Source organism: Eptatretus burgeri, chromosome 8, assembly GCF_056783735.1.
Source record: "Eptatretus burgeri isolate ZD-2024b chromosome 8, Ebu_testis_v1, whole genome shotgun sequence".
In the NCBI taxonomy this organism is placed as follows: Eukaryota; Metazoa; Chordata; class Myxini; order Myxiniformes; family Myxinidae; genus Eptatretus; species Eptatretus burgeri.
The window spans coordinates 30,556,268-30,574,677 of NC_140968.1; the positions used below are offsets into that span (position 1 = coordinate 30,556,268).

General features: G+C 45.5%; 1 long non-coding RNA gene and 1 pseudogene across 1 annotated transcript; both read right to left on the reverse strand.

The window, feature by feature from the left end:
* Positions 1 to 1,900: 1,900 nt before the first annotated feature.
* On the reverse strand, positions 1,901 to 3,210 carry LOC147021442 (E3 ubiquitin-protein ligase SIAH1-like; annotated as a pseudogene).
* Positions 3,211 to 8,273: 5,063 nt separating this feature from the next.
* On the reverse strand, positions 8,274 to 17,692 carry LOC147021443 (uncharacterized). Its single transcript, XR_015061370.1, has 3 exons — positions 17,562 to 17,692; positions 9,728 to 9,834; positions 8,274 to 8,594 (listed from the first exon to the last, which is right to left on the reverse strand). It is a non-coding gene; the product is annotated as an uncharacterized LOC147021443 (long non-coding RNA).
* Positions 17,693 to 18,410: the final 718 nt, after the last annotated feature.

Consider the following 18,410-nt stretch of genomic DNA (forward strand, 5'->3'; position numbering starts at 1 on the left):
TGGCCAATTATTCAATGAGCGCCAACATGTTTTGCCTTTTCGCAATGCCATCGCAAGGAAAAACACAAAGAGAACAGAAGAGAGGAAAAAAAAACGTTTGTGCGTGGCCATACGTGCAACCCCCCCCCCCCCAAAAAAGCTTTCAAACAACCACACAGGCCGTTCCTTCGCTCTCGTAAACGACGACTGGATTGGGGCATTGTGTTTATCTATAAATGCGCATAAGAAATCGAGAAATTAATAGAATACAGTTAGTCATCACTATCCGGAAGTCCGTACGTTGTAACCCGTAATGGGGAACGTGGCTGAGGATCTCTTCCCCAACAGCCACGCCTACGCAGCAACGCATCTTGTCATTGGTAAATAAATGGCCATAACTTGGGAAGCACTTGTCCAATTAATATCAAACCTTGAAAAGGCACATCCTCAGGTCCCCAGCAATATATCTGGCAAGTTTCAATTAGATAGGACCAGTGGTTGTCGAGAAACAGCGGTCTCTCTCTCTCTCATTCACTCACTCACTCACTCACTCACTCACTCACTCACACACACACCTGGAATTATAGATAGATAAGGAAAAGATGTACGAGGCCTTCAGAATCCATGTCAGTCCTTTATTCACCACACTGTGAACCCCTTTTCTCCTGCTCGTTGATTCTGGTTCTAACTGGAAACAGAAACCCGAGAGGTAACATATTTACATATTACCACAGGAAAGGTAAAATGAGGCTGCAACAGACAGCATACTGTGTATACATACAAATTAAAGCGAATGATTAATATTTAAAGTGCAGGTTGCATTGTTACGAGAAAAACTACCATCCAATTAAAATTCAGAATAGCGATAAGATTCATATTAAAACTCAGAGGCCAAACTGAATAACCACAATATTAAGTGGAGAAACAGCTTCTGGTCACCTGGTGCCAGCAACACCATCACTGGTACAACACTTCCAGTTGCTGCAAATGGTGATGTGGAACACGCCAAGTCTGCATTTCATATTTTGTATCTTTGATTATATTAGCCCCCATTCAACTTGGTCCGAAACGGGGGCTTCTGGATTTGTTCTCCATTTTCGTGTGGGCCAACCTCTGGGTTGGCCCACCCAGATTTTTGCGTGCGTGTGTGCGTCTGCAACCATATCTCGGACATGCATGGACCGATTTTATTCGTACTTGGCAGAAAGACAACACATGACTGTGTACATATGCACGCCATTTTATTTTTTTGGGGGGCATCAGATCCAAGATGGCCGAGTGGCGGGCATTTTAGTTGTAACAAAAACAACACGCAGTGTCGAACATATCCTCAACCATATCTTGGACATGCATTTACCGATGTTCAAACTTGGCACACATATCATGAATGATGGCTTACATGAGCATGTCACTTTTTTTCGACATCAGATCCAAGATGGCCGACTGGCAGCTATTTTAGTTGTAAAAAAACACCAGATGTTGAACACATCTTCAGCCATTTCTCAGACATATATGATCCGAAAAGGACACAGACGTGTATGAGAAACATAGCACATGATGGCATACATTTGCCCCTTGCTTTATTTTGCAATCTGATCAAAGATGGCCGACTGGTAGACTGGCGGCCATTTTAGTGGTACATAAATATGGGCTAGGCCTTTAACTCCAGACAGCAAAGTTACTAAAACAATGGGGACAATGACATTTTATGTCTTTTTTTTTACTTGTTATTCCAGGTATGGATTGATTTCTCTCAAAATAGTGAATATATGTGCACTGCATTGTTGAGTTTATTATTGCTGTTGCAAGTCAGTCCGTGTAGTACGTTATTGTGTTATTTTGAGTTGTAAGGCTGACCCACTCGGGCACTAGCGAATACAATGGGAGCATTTAGTCAAACCATCTCCATCAATCCATCAAAATAAATGTGTTCTGGAGAAGATTGTACAAGGATACAAGTAGATAATTACCTTGTTTTTAGTAGCGATGTTATTTGTTGTAATATCGGGATTAATGGAAGCATTCTGTGCACGATAAATTGAATGGTAAAGATAACCTATAGTCATTCTTAGATCTTGCAATACTTCCAGTTTCCACGAACGGTGCTTTGGAATGTGCCAAGTCTGTATCTCATATTTTTAAAAATCTTTGATTATATTATTATTCGAGTATAATAACTCAGAATTGGAATGGTGACTATGCTCTGACCCATCTGCTTCATCACCCTGCACCATCACACACAAGAATACTATTACGGTGCAACGTTTTGGCGAGCCAGGCAGGAGAAGAAGAAGCCTCGAAGTCTGCAGAAGAGGAATCAAAGTTCGCAGAGACATTTGAGTCGACAGATGCTGCAAGTCCAAAGGAGATGTCTCAAGGTCCGATCGGCAGGGCGATGAGTGCGTGAGCCGAGTCGGTGCAGAGATGACCTTGTCGAGTGGAAAACCCAAAACCTTTACCAAAGCCAAAAACAGTCATGAACAAATTTTTACACAATGACAAGGTTAATGAAGAAAATTCCTGCAACACCCAAATGTGTGTAGGGTGGGCACGGAAAGGCCAATGGGAAATAGTGAGGCAGCTATTGACTCATACGTGTTGTAAAGTTGGTGCCTCACACGTTTTCCGCACAGTCACTCTCAGACTGAAGCATCCGAATCCGTGAATGGCTAATTTTTGGGGGAGCACTGGGAGATAGTAACGTTGATACGGAAGTTTCCCTCCTTGGCAAACAACTGCATGGCACTCGTGTTGATGAGGAAGCATTTCATGTTGAGAATTAATGTGGCGATGCCTTCATGAACAGAGTTTGGCATGGTATCCCAGGTGAGATGATGGCCATAAGCTCAAAGTTGAAGGTGAAGCCCTCGGCCATTGGCATGTCTCAATGAGTAGCACGATGGCGACAAAGTACAAAATGGTCATGGCCATTCTATTTGTCTTGCTTGTGTAGGATGGCCAAAAAATGGAAGTCAAAGCAAGACTGCATCATGATCCAGTCTGGGTTGCCATGAAGGTCGATATCATTCACAAGGTACGTTACATACTCACCCTGTCATCTTGCAATGGACTTGTGCTCATCTCGCAGATGCGGCATCACGGCCTCCAGCCGACTCTGCCACTCATAAAAGTCACCTGGAAAGGGCAAAGGTACAGATGAAACTCATCAAGGTCTTCGTGGTCCAGCTTGTCTGTGTTTGGATGCTTCATTTCACAGCCCGAAAAAGCATTTCAGAGCTGACTGAGAGCTGGAGCTGACTGAGATGCACCGTTAGACAATACCTGGCCATTCGGCTCATTCATTTCCATCATGTTGCCGAGAAGAGAAGCAGGCAGTGTAATAGGAGCAGTCACCGGACACGTTAGGCCTACACCACTTTGAGATTGCTGTACATGCATCCACACTTTGAGTCGTGTGCCTGATATTCATCAGGTTGCGTGTTATCAGTTCAGTGTTCCGTTGTGCCTCGTTCCTCATAAACCTTTGTATGTAGCTCAGAGCGATGCACTCGGGCATCTGCTCTTCCATCATTCCCATCACTTGAGGGTCCGAGTCTTATTTTATACCTCACAGCACAGGAGAATCAGAAGGTGATCCATCACACTCCGATGTTCGGAGGATCTGAGGAAGGTGCCCCACTGGTGCTAGCTGTGTATGACTCCATCCTCCTGCAAGCCCATGGGTGTTGCTGTCGCTTCTTGCTCATGAGCACTGCGACCTGTCACCATTGGTTTTTCAGGTGGTTCACTCTCGGGTGAATGAGGAATGTCATTATTGGAGGGCGTTTGGGGAAGAAAAGGTTTGGGGATGAAGTCTTAAGAACAGGCTCAGATGGAGAGACGGACTGGACCGTGGGTGTATAAACAATGTGGGACAATGCAGGTAGAGCAAGCCTTCATCAAACTCTATCCATCGTCATCATCATCATGATCATCATGTGCATTTGTGTTCGTAAATTATTTTTGGTGGAAATACTGTACTCGTGAGGCTGGTGGAAATGCTGTACTTGTGTCATTGCATGCAGTTCTGTGCTGTGCCTGGAACACAGGCATCATCCCAACTGACTGCAAGAGGGGCCTTGTTGTCCCTCTCTAGAAAAGCAAGGGTGATCGCCAAGGCAGCAAAAACTACTGAGGGGTGACGCTGCTCTCAGTGCCGGACAAGGTCTTTGCACGGATAATTCTTGATAGGGTTCGCCACCATCTGCTTGAGCACCAGCATCCAAAGCAGTCAGGCTTTACACCATAGAGGACAACGATTGACCGTATCCTTGCTCTTCGGGTTCTCACCAAGCGCAGACGAGAGCTTCGGCAGGGGCTGCTTGCAGCCTATGTTGATCTCTGTAAAGCGTTCGATTCAGTGAATCGGGATGTCCTCTGGAGGATTCTTGGTCTTCGTGGGGTGTCACCAAAACTGATCGATCTGATGTCTGAACTATACTCTGGTACTGAGAGTGCTGTGAGATGTGGTGATACCATCCCTGACTTATTTCCAGTGGTTACTGGAGTCTATCAGGGGTGTGTATTGGCCCCCACACTTTTCAGAACTTGTACGGACTGGATTCTGGGGAGGATGTCAGAGAGATCAAATTGCAGTGCATCGTTTGGGAATGTCAAGATCTCTGACCTTGATTTTGCAGATGATGCAGTCATGTTTGCGGAGACTCGAGATATCCTTTTGGGGTCCTCGAGGTGTTTACTGAATGGAGAGTCGTAGCCGCTGGGATTACGGGTTTCCTGGGTCAAAACTAAGATCCAGGCTTACAATGACATCTTGGATGCTGCTGTCCTGTCTGTACCTGTTTGTGGTGAGGATGTTTGGATCAGAAAGAGATTCACTTACCTTGGCAGTGATATTCACGTCTCTGCTGACTTTGAGCCAGAGGTCAACAGACATCTGGGTCGGGCCTGGGGAGTCATGGATTCACTGGATAATGGGGTGGGGTGCTGCCGGTACCTGTGGGGGAGGACAAAAGTCTGAGTCTTCAGGTCCTTGGTGCTTCCATTCTTGCTCTATGGATGTGAGTCTTGGACTCTGACCAGGGATATGAGACTGAGACTTGATTCCTTTGGTACCAGGTCTCTTCGGAGAATCCTTTGCTATCTCTGGTCGGACATTGTGTCCAACAAGCGGTTGCTGAGAGAGACTCAAATAAGATTTGTTACCTGCATAGTCCGTGAGCGTCAGCTGCGGCTATATGGACATGTGGCTCATTTTCCTGATGCTTATCCTGCTCACCAGATTCTCTCAGCGAGGGAGCCTCGTGAGTGGAAGCGGCCAATAGACCAACCACGTGCCTCATGGTTGCAGCAGGTTGATCAGCATCTCAAGGAGATGGGGATGGGCCAGGCATCTGCCTGGGGGATGGCCAGACGGAGGCCCCTGGAGTACCGGCGGAGAGTGGACGCAGTGACATGCTGCTCCGGTGCATGCTCCCTCCCATAGCTGACCTGACCTGACTCAAGACATTGGGGAAGCATGGTAATTTTGTGTGCTGATGGATATCAAAGCTGATGCACTGAGAAAATCACAGAACCGTCGGAAAGCATCCATAAATGAAAAAAAAAAGAAAAAATGCTGGTGAGCAACCCAAGCCAATGGGGAAGCACATTTTGTTATTGCTTTCAATGTGAAAGCATACCCCATCCATTGGAACTATACTCTGTGCAGAGCGTTGGTGCTGCTGAAGCAGTTTCCTTGGCTGTCGGGGCACAATCCTGGACAGGTCACCACTCTTGCACAAGATACCAGCAAGCTGGCACTCATTTTTCCAACCTTGGAGGGATGACAGGCAGAGTCAACCCCACCTGGTATTATTTCAACAGCCAAGCAGGATTTGAAATCTGGATCCAAGGATCCCAAGCCCACCACCCTAACCATTAAGCCAACACCAGGCATAAGCATACACTACCAGTATTTTAGTATATGTTAATACAGCATGTTTTAATCCCAATGGATAAATTGTGTGCAAGGGCTGGCAGGATGGCCAAGAGGTACGCACACTCACCTCTAAGCCATCTAGCCTGGGCCTGATTCCCACCCGATCCAGCTATAAACTGACGTCCTGGTGTTTCACAGGCAGTGTGATTGATCAATGTGTGTGCCGTCCCTTGGATGGACGATAAACTGGTGTCCCTTCTGCTGACATTACTTAGTATATGTTAAAAACCCCCTGGTGTCCTCCACGAACTATCACTGGTGCAATGAACAAATCACAAATTCTTGACCTAACCACTGCTGGGGAGGAGGGTGGCAAACCACCCAGTATAACCCCATGCCAGCACCAGTGTTCTGCATCATAGATTATGGCACATCGGATCAGATATGATTCCTTAGGTTTTTAAAATATGATTCCTTGGGTGTCACTGCAGTGCATCTCCGATGTGTTTGCAATCTCTTTGAGTTTGTTTTGAACATGATCTTTGTCAAGATCTCTGAGCACATGATCTTTGTGAAGGTTCATCAGACAAACTGCATCTGGAATTTTTCAAATACATTTCGTCTGACCAGTGCAAACTTTAATTTATGCCCATCATACCTGTGCATATATCCGCCCACCTGACACTCAATCTAAATATGGAAACACAGTGGTGGCTGGGGGTGCGGGAGGGGGAGAAGCTATGGAGGAGAGTGTACAAATGGGAGGTTGAAAGTGAAATGATGGATGGTTGGGGGATAAAGGGAGGTGGAGGGGGGTTGATGGAATACATGTAACAGTAACAGGTAAGATACCACCATATGTACAGTATACTGTATACATACTGTACATATGATTTAAAATAAACTTTTAATGTACCAATATCCAAAAAGCACAACATCCTCAAGACCACACAAACCAGTCCTGAGCTACCTACCTTCCTAACTGATATTCTTGTATCCCTTTAATCCCCTTCATCCTATTTAGCCAATGCCATTTTAAACCGACCTGCTGTCCCTGGTGTTACCACTTTCCCAGGAAGACCAGTCCATACTCAGACAGCTCTCTGTGTAAAATACCCCTTGTTTGTTTGGGTCCGAACTCCCGAGCTATGCCCCCTGGTCCTGTCACTCACCATCCTGGACAAATAGCTTTCCTACATCTACTTCATCTCCATCCTTCATTCTCGTAAACCCTTCAACACCCATAATCTCACGGGTCTTCTTCATCTCATGAAATCTATACTGCCTTCTGCTTCAGAATCTGTGCCTTGAACCCAATAGCTGCTGCTCAGGAATTTCCATCATGACCTCAGGAGTGCAGGTCTGCACTCAAAGTCATTCATTCCCTGCAGGTGGGCAATCAAAAACTGTGCAGGTAAACTTGGTGGTATTGATCTTCCAAGAAACACCGTCACAATGGCATTGTCCGTCCCTGTTAGATATAGCTTTAATGCCGAGCCGAGGAAGTAAGACACAAACTTGATTATCAATGCTTGACTCGAGTGAGACCAGGAGTGAATATTAAAATTAATTAATTATTTTTAATTAACTGCCTTGGCTCCAGGTGTTGTGTACTCAAGGGTGGTGCCTTCATAGTCAGATGTTCACTGAGCCATACCCATTCTGCTTCCTTGAGGACATTGAGGATTTCACCATCAATTTTGCAATTAGACTACTTTGTGCTTTGCCTTGGTAAAATAGATTAGCCCTCACTACCGCCCTGTTTGTTTTGTTTGGTTACCACAACACACAGGAGAAAAGAAAAGCTCGTTTCTTTTTTTTTTTCTTGGGAATCTATTTTCACTTCCCTTTTTGTGTACTGGAATGAGATTTCTTTCATTTCTCCAATCACGAGTTTATGCAGATCCTTTAAGTATCTCTTTAATTATTAAGCAAAGGCATATGTGACAGGGATTTGGAGCTGGCAGGATGGCTTAGACTAGAGCAGGGGTTCTTAACCTTTTTGATGATTCCAGACCCCCAATGGATTGCCCAACATGGTCCCATACCCCCTTCGCTTGACTGTCAAAATCATCATCATCACCAGTCCTATTAGTTGACAATATGAATTCCAAAGATGTCAATAGCTTGAATTTATTTTAGATATGGATAGCTAGGAATAGAACATGAAAGGCAATCATAAGCATTTATCATATATATTTACAAAAAAAAATAAAAAATAACCGAGAAATTATAAATATACAAACATTGAATAACAGTGCTAGTTATAATGTAACATTCTAACCAACTATAAATTTATAAAACAAATATAAACAAATATTCAGAGATCGAGTCCCATACCCCCAGCATTTAGTTCCCATACCCCCAAGGGGTATGGATACCCCCCCCACCCCCCCCCGGTTAAGAACCCCTGGACTAGAGGAACACACACTAACCTCTCAGCCACTAAGTCGTCTAGCCTAGGTTTGAACACCGACCCAGCTATCAAATGCCATCCTGGTGTTTCACAGACTGGGTGAATGGTGTGTGTGTGTGTGTGTGTGTGTGTGTGTGTGTGTGTGTGTGTGTGTGTGTGTGTGTGTGTGTGTGTGTGTGTGTGTGTCATTCCTCCGATGGATGTTAAACTGGGCGTGCTGTCTACCGACATTAGTTAGAGAAAGAGAGAGAGCTAGCAGACAGGGCAGCCAGCAGAAAGATCTTCTCCAAAGAACAGCATTCTCCATGATGTAAGAATCTGTGCACAAAACACCAGGATGAGATTTTCGTGTTGGAAGGCCATACCATGTTGGGAATTTAACCCTGACGAAGACAGCTACAAAAAAGGAGAGCTATCTTATTATCCCAAGATAGCCATAAAAGGTTGAATGAGCATTCTTTGTGAGTTGATAAAAACAACAAATGATTAGGATTAATGGTGTGCTTTTGGACATATGGTGTTTACAATGTTGCTATCCAAACACTCAGGCTATTAAACTCATTTATCTAAGAGTAAGAGACAATGCATGACTTTCAATCACCAAAGTAACCATTAAAAACTCAGTTCCTACTGCACCTCATGCACATCTGTATGCTCTTAGAATTGACATGTTTATGGTGCTGAGAACACAAAAGTTCCATCGTCGATGTGCAGCTCTGGAATATTCCTGCAATGTGTCTTTTTGTCATCTTTTTCTTTATTGCCTCATTGTTATTACACAGTTCAACTGACTGAATCATCTATCATGAACAGAAGTCCCAATGGAGATTCATCCTCAACTATTTCCATTTATTCAGCAATGTGGATCCAACATTCAGAAACAGGTGCGGACAGGCCACCTTTAGGCTGGCTCTTAACGGTTGGACATGAACAGGTATTATGACAGTCGTAGCCTGGTGTTGGCTTGGTGATTCGGTTGGCTGGCTTGGGATCTTAAGGTCCTGAGTTTGAGCCCTGTTGGTTGCTGAATTAACACCAGGTGGGGTTGACTCGGCTTGTCATCCTTCCAATGTCAGTGAAATGAGTACCAGTGTACTGGTATGGGGCACAGCATCAGTGACATGGTTGTGCCCCAACAAATGATAGTGACCTGGCAGCCAAGCTTCCGTACACGATAATAAGATAAAAAGATGACTTGTAATTGAGATTTTTCTCGTTGCACTCAATGTTGCACTCAAAAGACTCTTCCGTAGCATTTCAGATTTCAACGACCTGGTCATTGTTGAAGAATGCATATTGTACTGGGATGAGATTGTGAAATTGGCACCCTGGTTGAATTATTGCTGAGAAATGGCTGTGTTCCTGATGCAGTGCCCCTGCACATTAGGGTAGCAAATTAGAACTTGGCTAGGGTGCTGAGTGCACAATGGCTGACTGTTTACAAAACACACCTTGGGATCTTTCATGTCCACGAGCAATGAAGGTGAGCAGGGTGGGGGTCCACGCCTTGACCGACGTCCATCTGAGCAAAGGTGTACTGGTTGAAGTAACACCCCACCTGCAAAGCACCAATCCAACAACTTATAGTCTGGTCGGGAATCGAACCCAAACAAGACATCTCAAAGGCAAGTTACGCAAAGCTGTGTACCACCCTGTCAGCCAAAACGAGGGAACATGGGGAAATGAGGATGGATTTCAAACCCCATTTTTGCTGCCTTTGCAGTTGCAATGTGAGAATTGTAGGCTCGAGCATTGTCCTTCGCCACGTTCCCTTCGTGGCTATAATCTTTCAGTGTTGGCACAACTGACGCGGTCAAGAGTCGGAGAATACTCTCTTTTTTTGTCATGCAACACTACTCGCTTGGTTTTCCATCGCTCTTCCTCACATAGACAGGGCAGGAATTTGGCCGAGGTAGTGGCACAGAATCTCCTATTCCATTCGAAAGGTACCGTGTGATCTTTAATGTAAATCGGCGAATGCCAGCATATGCAGCGCCCAGTCATACATCTCTCTGGAGGATAGAACACCTTACCGGTGAAGCACCAGGATAAGACTTTAATGTGGAGTTGCCAATTGAACCCCAGTCTAGACACCTCAAAGACTATTTCGCTATCTCCGAGTTATCCTGCCAGTCCCAGAACATTATTATCGACTGCAATAGAACCATCATTCCTCAAGTGAGGGTTCTCGCACTCTTTCTTTTCAAGTTTGCCCACCAATGTCTTCAATAATTTAGAATAATATGCCCCAGGTATTGTACATCGTTGTTGTAAATACTGTTATCGATTATAATTATTCCAGCTGTGTTACAAAAGACAAAGGCTGTAACCTACCAATGTGGGGCTCTGATTCAAAATGATCACCATGGAGAGGAATGTGGATGTTTTAAGGCCAAACGTTAAGTCATTTGATCCAGGATCTAAATGAAGAACCTACGTTTCAGAGTGAGTTACAACCTGGGAACAGAAACCTTTCTGTGTCCTCCCTAGATATTTCCAGGTAGAGAATTACTGCCTTTGTCTCTTCTCATCCTCCATCGGCATTCTGAAGACCCCACTTTTCCAATACTGCAGTTGCCCTGCACTATCAGGATCATCTTTTACCCCTTATGTTAATCTTTCTTTCAACTCATGCCCAGGTCTGGATTGTTGCATCCTCTTTGTGTAACATTGAAGCAGGGAAATTTTTACCACCTTTATTAAACAACATGCATTTGCAAATCGTTCTGTTTCGAAACTAAGTATAAACAAGGTAAGAGTTTATCGACTGGTAATTATGTCGAGAATAAAGTTTAATTTCGTCAAACAGTAGAAGGTTTCGATATGTTTGGGTCGGGATATATATATATATATATATATATATATATATATATATATATATATATATATATATATATATATATATATATATATATATATACATATATAATTGTAACCTGATTAATTAGGTGACCCGAGGTCACGCGGTTGAGTTATTGGCATCCACGGTCGGTTAAGCGACCCGCCACATCACGGAATTATCCGTGAGCAACGGCCTACAATTCCCGGGAGTCTGGTGGGAATCAACGTAGCTTTCCCCCACCTAATGGTCTTCTCACCCGACCCTGCTGCCCCCCCCCCCGCAACAGTTTGGTGTCAGGAGTGGGATTGACCCATAGAAAATATACGGGATTTGAACCGGCAACAATTTGGCATCCGAAATGGGATTCGAGCCAGGGGTGTACTTAGCAACACCCCCCTTCCCCCCGAAATTAAGAGCAGGATTCAAATTTTATTTCATTCTCGGTACAGACCATTGCGGACCAAGACAAGTTGGTTCAGGTGGGTTCTGAAACAATAATAGAGGAATCCGTGGCTCAGGACGACAGTTTTGAGGGAGATCAGTCCCTGCAGCCATACCCAGAGGTAACTTCTTCTTCTTCCTTTGGCTGCTCCCGTTAAGGGTCGCCACAGCGGATCATCTGTATGATCCGCATTGTGATTTGGCACATGTTTTTTACGCCGGATGCCCTTCCTGACGCAACCCTGGTCGCCTCTTACGACACAGGGATATGGTACACCTATTTTAACCGGGGTATACACCGGCCCAGTACACTGGTACTCACTTCACCGACTTCGGAAGGATGACAGGCTGAGTCAACCCCCTGGTGTATTAATTCAGTGGCCGAACGGGGCTTGAACTCAGGACCTTTTGGATCCCAATCCGCTGCCCTAACCACTGCACCAACACCAGGCTTCCATACCCAGAGGTAACATTGGGGGCAATTGCGACAGCGACAATGCTTGGGCACTCCCTGCATCAAATTTCCCCCACGGAGGATCGAGCGATCCCTATCGGATCCACACCCGATCACAGCAGATCGGCTTCGCCAAAGCCATTTGACATGAACCAGTTGGTGGAGATACTAACACAAATGAATGGGAATATGCAAAACATGGAAAACCGACTGAATGGGAATATGCAAAACACGGGAATAAACTTACAAACACAAATGAAGGCGGGTCAGTAGGAAATGAAGGTGGAGCTGGCAGAGGTAAAGGGCGAAATGGAAAAAATGGTCAGGAAGTTTTCACATGGGATCGGGACTGAACGTGGGGAAATGACCGAATCGAGGGGGAGGGTGGAGGCTGTTCGGACCGCGATGACGACGGGTAAGGTCGAGGTGACGAGTGAAGCCGCGATAATCAAGGGAGAAACCTGTAAACTCGGACAGGTAGAGACAAAAAGCCGGGAATTGAACATAATAAAAGAGACGCAGGAATTAAAAGAGACGTATAAATTAAAAGAGGTGAAGGAATTCCACAAAATAAAAGAGGAGCACTTAAATAGAAATGGTAAGGGACATTGAGATTGAGCATGTGGAATGTTTTGAGACCCAGTGCGAGGGTCAGATTAACCTCCCGCAGGAACAAGGGGAGACGGATATTCTCCCTTGAGGCAGACCATGACGAGGTGAGTCCGGTAAGGCTGTATAGTACGAGGTACAGCGGTTACATGGTGTGGAAGAGCACATGCCCAGCTTTGGAGGAATAGAAGCCCCGGGATCTCATGGGCTAACACAAGCCCCCAGCGTGATTGTGCCGGAGTGTGTGTCAAAACGTGTGAGTAGTGCACGTGAGAAAATGCGACACGGATCTACTCAGACGGGAGTCGTGGGTCGTGTAACCGACAGGAATAGCGAGCCAAATGAGACGGACGGAATTAATATTTCGGGAACCGCGCCGGCTCCGCGGGATGCTGCGTGCGAGATCCGTTCTGTGTTTTGCAAACCGCCCAAGCGCGGACGATTGCATGATGGGAAGCCGGCGTTGAAACGAATTTAGGTTGGAATTTAGAAATGGATTGGAGACATGGACAGACATGGAACGTGTAGTGGGGACGTAGATTAGCTACGTGGAATTAAATGTAAAGTGCATTGGAATAAGGAATGACGGGGAGCACGAGTTAGTGGAACGTAGCTGGTAGAGCGTCAGTGTGATGTGAAAAATAAAAATAAAACCAAGAAAGAAATACGGTGAGTGAATGTGGGTCAGCGGGCCCGAGTGTGAGTGGAGTGAATGTGGAATACAGAGTGCGAATTAATGATTGTTGGGAGGAGTGAATTGGATTTGGTCCGGTTCGGGCAAGGCGTACTGAAGGCATGGTGCCCCGGTAGACGACACCGCGTAGTTAATTAGGTAAATTGGTTCCAGACAAAAAGACCCTACGCTAAGCGGTGGAGGTATTGGCATCCACGGTCGGTTTAGCGACCCGCCGCCTCACAGAATTATCCAAGAGGGACGGCCTACAATTCTGGAGAACCTGGTGGGAGACGACATAACCTCCCCCACCTAGTGGTCGTTCTCGCCACCGGACCTCCGGCCCACAACAATATATATATATATATATATATATATATATATATATATATATGTATATATATATATATATATATATATATATATATATATATATATATATGAGCCTGGTGTGACTCAGTGGTTAAGGTGGTGGCTTGGGATCTTTGGGGTCCTGAGTTCGAACCCCGCTGGCTGCTGAGTTAGCATTAAGGGTGTTGACTCAGCCTGTCATCCTTCTGAAGGTCGGCAAAATGAGCACCAATATACTGGTAATTATCCCTGCAAGGTCGAAGGCGACTTTAGGGTTGGCGTTAGGAAGGGCATCCGGCCGTAAAAACATTGCCACAAGAAAGGGTACCATGATTGGAGCCCGCAAAAAGCTGACCCTTGCTCAGGGATAAAGGCTTTCAAATTGTGCGATGATATATGTGTATAATATATATATATATATATATATATATATATATATATATATATATATATCTTCTTCTTCTTTCGGCTCGCTCCCGTTAGGGGTCGCCACAGCGGATCAACTGTCTCCATTTCGCTCTATCCTCCACATCTTCCATTGACACTCCAACCACCCGCATGTCCGCCCTCACCGTATCCATGAACCTCTTCTTTGGCCTTCCTCTTCTCCTCCTGCCTGGCGGCTCCATCTTCAACATCCTTCTCCCGATATACTCCGCTTCCCTCCTGAGCACATGTCCAAACCATCTCAATCTTGCCTCTCTCACTTTGTCTCCAAACCGTCCTACCTGCGCTGTCCCTCTAATATACTCATTTCTTATCTTATCCATCCTCGTCACTCCCAATGAGAATCCCAGCATCTATAACTCTGCCACCTCCAGCTCCGCTTCCTATCTTTTTGTTAGCGCCACCGCCTCCAAACCATACAACATAGCTGGTCTCACTACCGTCTTATATACTTTCCCCTTCACTCTTGCAGCTACCCTTCTGTCACAAATCACTCCTGCAACTCTTCTCCACACACTCCATCCTGCCTGCACTCTCTTTTTCACTTCTCTCCCACACTCTCCGTTACTTTGGACAGTTGATCCCAAGTATTTAAACCCATCCACCTTCCCCACCTCAACTCCTTGCAACCGCACCATACCACCACCCTCCCTCTCATTTACGCACATGTACTCCGTCTTACTCCGACTGACTATCATTCCCCTTCTCTCCAGTGCGTACCTCCACCTCTCGAGGCGCGAATCAGCCCGCTCCCTACTCTCCCTCCAGATCATGATGTCATCTGCGAACATCATAGTCCATGGAGACTCCAGTCTGATCTCGTCCATCAACCTGTCCATCATCATTGCAAACAGGAAAGGGCTCAGAGTCGATCCTTGGTGCAATCCCACTTTTACCTTAAACCGGTCCGTCATTCCTACCGCACACCTCACCGCTGTCACACTGTCCTCATACATATCCTGCACGATCCTCACATACTTCTCCACCACTCCCGACTTCCTCATACAATGCCACAACTCCTCTCTTGGCACCCTATCATAAGCTTTCTCTAAATCCACAAACACACAATGTAACTCTTTCTGGCCTTCCCTATACTTCTCCATCAACATTCTCAAAGCAAACATCGCATCAGTGGTGCTCTTTCCTGGCATAAACCCATATTGCTGCTCACAGATCGTCACCTCTCCTCTCAACCGAGCTTCCACTACTCTTTCCCACAACTTCATGGTGTGGCTTAACAACTTTATCCCTCTGTAATTTCCACAGCTCTGCACATCACCCTTGTTCTTGAAAATCGGAACCAGTACACTTAATCTCCACTCCTCCGGCATCCTCTCCCTTTCCAAGACTTTATTAAACAATCTGGTTAACAACCCCACTGCCATCTCTCCTAAGCACTTCCATGCCTCCACTGGTATACCATCTGGGCCAACCGCCTTTCCACTTTTCATCTTCTTCATAGCAGTCCTCACTTCATCCTTACTGATCCACCCCACTTCCTGATTCACTATCTCCACCTCTTCCAACCTTCTCTCTCTCATTTTCTTCATTTATCAGCTCATCAAAGTACTCCATCCACCTTCTCAACACACTCTCCTCGCTCGTCAGCACATTCCCATTTGCGTCCTTTATCACCCGAACCTGCAGCACATCCTTCCCAGCTCGGTCCCTCTGTCTTGCCAATCGGGATAAATCCTTTTCCCCTTCTTTTGTATCCAACTTCTCATACAGCTCGTCATATGCCTTTTCCTTGGCCTTTGCCACCTCTCTTTTTGCCTTTCGTCGCCACTCCTTGTACTCCTGCCTACTTTCTTCATCTCTCTGACTATCCCACTTCTTTTTCGCCAACCCCTTCTTCCTTATACTTTCCTGTACTTCCTCATTCCACCACCAAGTCTCCTTATCTTCCTTCCTCTGTCCAGATGTCACACCAAGTACCTTCCTAGCTATCTCCCTCACAACTTCTGCTGTCGTTGCCCAATCATCCCACCCATCTTTACCACCATCCAACGCCTGTCTCACCTCCTCCCTAAATTTCACGCAACAGTCTTCCTCCTTCAGCTTCCACCATCTGGTCCTTGGTTCGGCCCTCACTCTCTTCCTCAACCTCACCTCTAAAGTCATCCTACAGACCACCAATTGATGCTGTCGAACTACACTCTCCCCTGCCACAACCTTACAGTCACGAATCTCTTTCAGGTTGCATCTCCTGCTTAAGATGTAATCCACCTGTGTGCACTTTCCTCCACTCTTGTATGTCACCCTGTGTTCCTCCTTCTTCTTGAAATACGTATTTACCACTGCCATTTCCATTCTTTTTGCAAACTCTACCACCATTTGCCCTTCCACATTTCTCTTGTTGAGACCGTACCTACCCATCACCTCCTCATCCTCTTTATTCCCTTCCCCAACATGCCCATTGAAATCTGCTCCAATCACCACTCTTTCATCCTTGGATACACTCTCCACCACTTCATCTAACTCACTCCAGAAATCTTCTTTATACTCCATCTCACACCCCGTATGTGGGGCACATGCACTGATGACATTCATCATCACCCCTTCAATTTCCAACTTCACACTCATCACTTGGTCCGACACTCTCCTCACCTCCAATACCCTCTTGACATAATCTTCCTTCAGGATTACCCTGACACCATTTCTCCTGCCATCCACACCATGGTAGAACAGTTTGAAACCACCTCCAATGCTCCTCGCCTTAATCCCCATCCACTTGGTCTCTTGAACACACAGTATGTCCACCTTTCTTCTCTCCATCATATCAGCCAACTCTCGCCCTTTGCCAGTCATCATCCCAACATTCAGAGTTCCAACTCTCACCTCCACACTTCTACCCTTCCCCCTCTCCCACTGCCTCCGGACTCGCCTTCCCCGTCTCCTTCTCCTCCTTCGCCCAACAGTAGCACAATTTCCACTGGTACCCTGCTGACCACCGGTACCGGTGGCAGTCGTTGGTAACCCGGGCCTTGACCGATCCGGTATGGAAATTCGTTTTGCTGTCCGCATAATGATTTGGCATAGGTTTTTACGCCGGATGCCCTTCCTGACGCAACCCTGGTCGCCTCTTACGACACACAGGGATATGGTACACCTATTCTAACCGGGGCATACACCGGGCCCAGTACAACTGGTGCTCATTTCGCCGACCTCGGGAGGATGGCAGGCTGAGTCAACCCCCTGGTGTTTTCGACTCGGTGTATATATATATATATATATATATATATATATATATATATATATATATATATATATATATATATATATATATATATATATATATATATATATATATATATATATATATATATATATATATATATATATATATATATATATATATATATATATATATATATATACACACACACACACACACACACACACACACACACACACACACACACACACACACATACACAGTATATTTATTCATTTGTCAAGGCTCACCCTTTGTCAATGATGTTAATCAGCAAACCTGTTCTTCCACAACAGAGCATTGAAGCCAGAGTTAACATTTGGTGAACTGGAATATGCTGGGCTCAACTCGACTTCACCAAGTGTGCAAGCTGGAACTCATTGGTGCAGTCAGAAGGTTTCTCAGGAGGAAAGTAATGTACAGCCACATCTTCTGGTGAAGATCTCCTCTTATTCAGGTTTTTGAATTGACTTGTTGCCCTGACAACTCGCCATAGCAGACAGGTCGGTGGTCTCTCTCTCTCTTTCTCTCTTTCTCTCTTTCTCTCTTTCTCTCTTTCTCTCCTTCTCTCTTTCTCTCTTTCTCCCTTTTTCTCTTTCTCTTTCTCTTTCTCTTTCTCTTTCTCTTTCTCTTTCTCTTTCTCTTTCTCTCTCTCTTTCTCTTTCTCTCTCTCTTTCTCTCTCTCTCCGTCTTCTTCCGCCCCATTTCTGGTGTTGCACCCTTTGCCTTCTCCGTGCTTTATCCCCTACAAGTATGTGCAGGATGCACGCGGTCCACTAGCATCCCCCTCCTAGTGACACTGCCTAAATCCAGAACTACTGCTCACCTCCACTCATTTATTCCTCTCTTTTTTCCCACCTGTGGAACCACCTTCCACACTCTCTTCGATCTCGTTCTTCTCCCCCGGTCTTCAAGACAGCTGTTGACCTCCATCTCAGGTCACCCCCCATCCAAAACCATGATCTTTACGACACGCGATATACCACACCCACCACTCCCAAAATTTTGCTGATGCATCCATCTTGTCCTTACCACTTATTGTTACCTGGATCCCTTGTTTTTTTTTCCGTTTCAGTCTACCTTCTCCCTCCTCCCTGCTG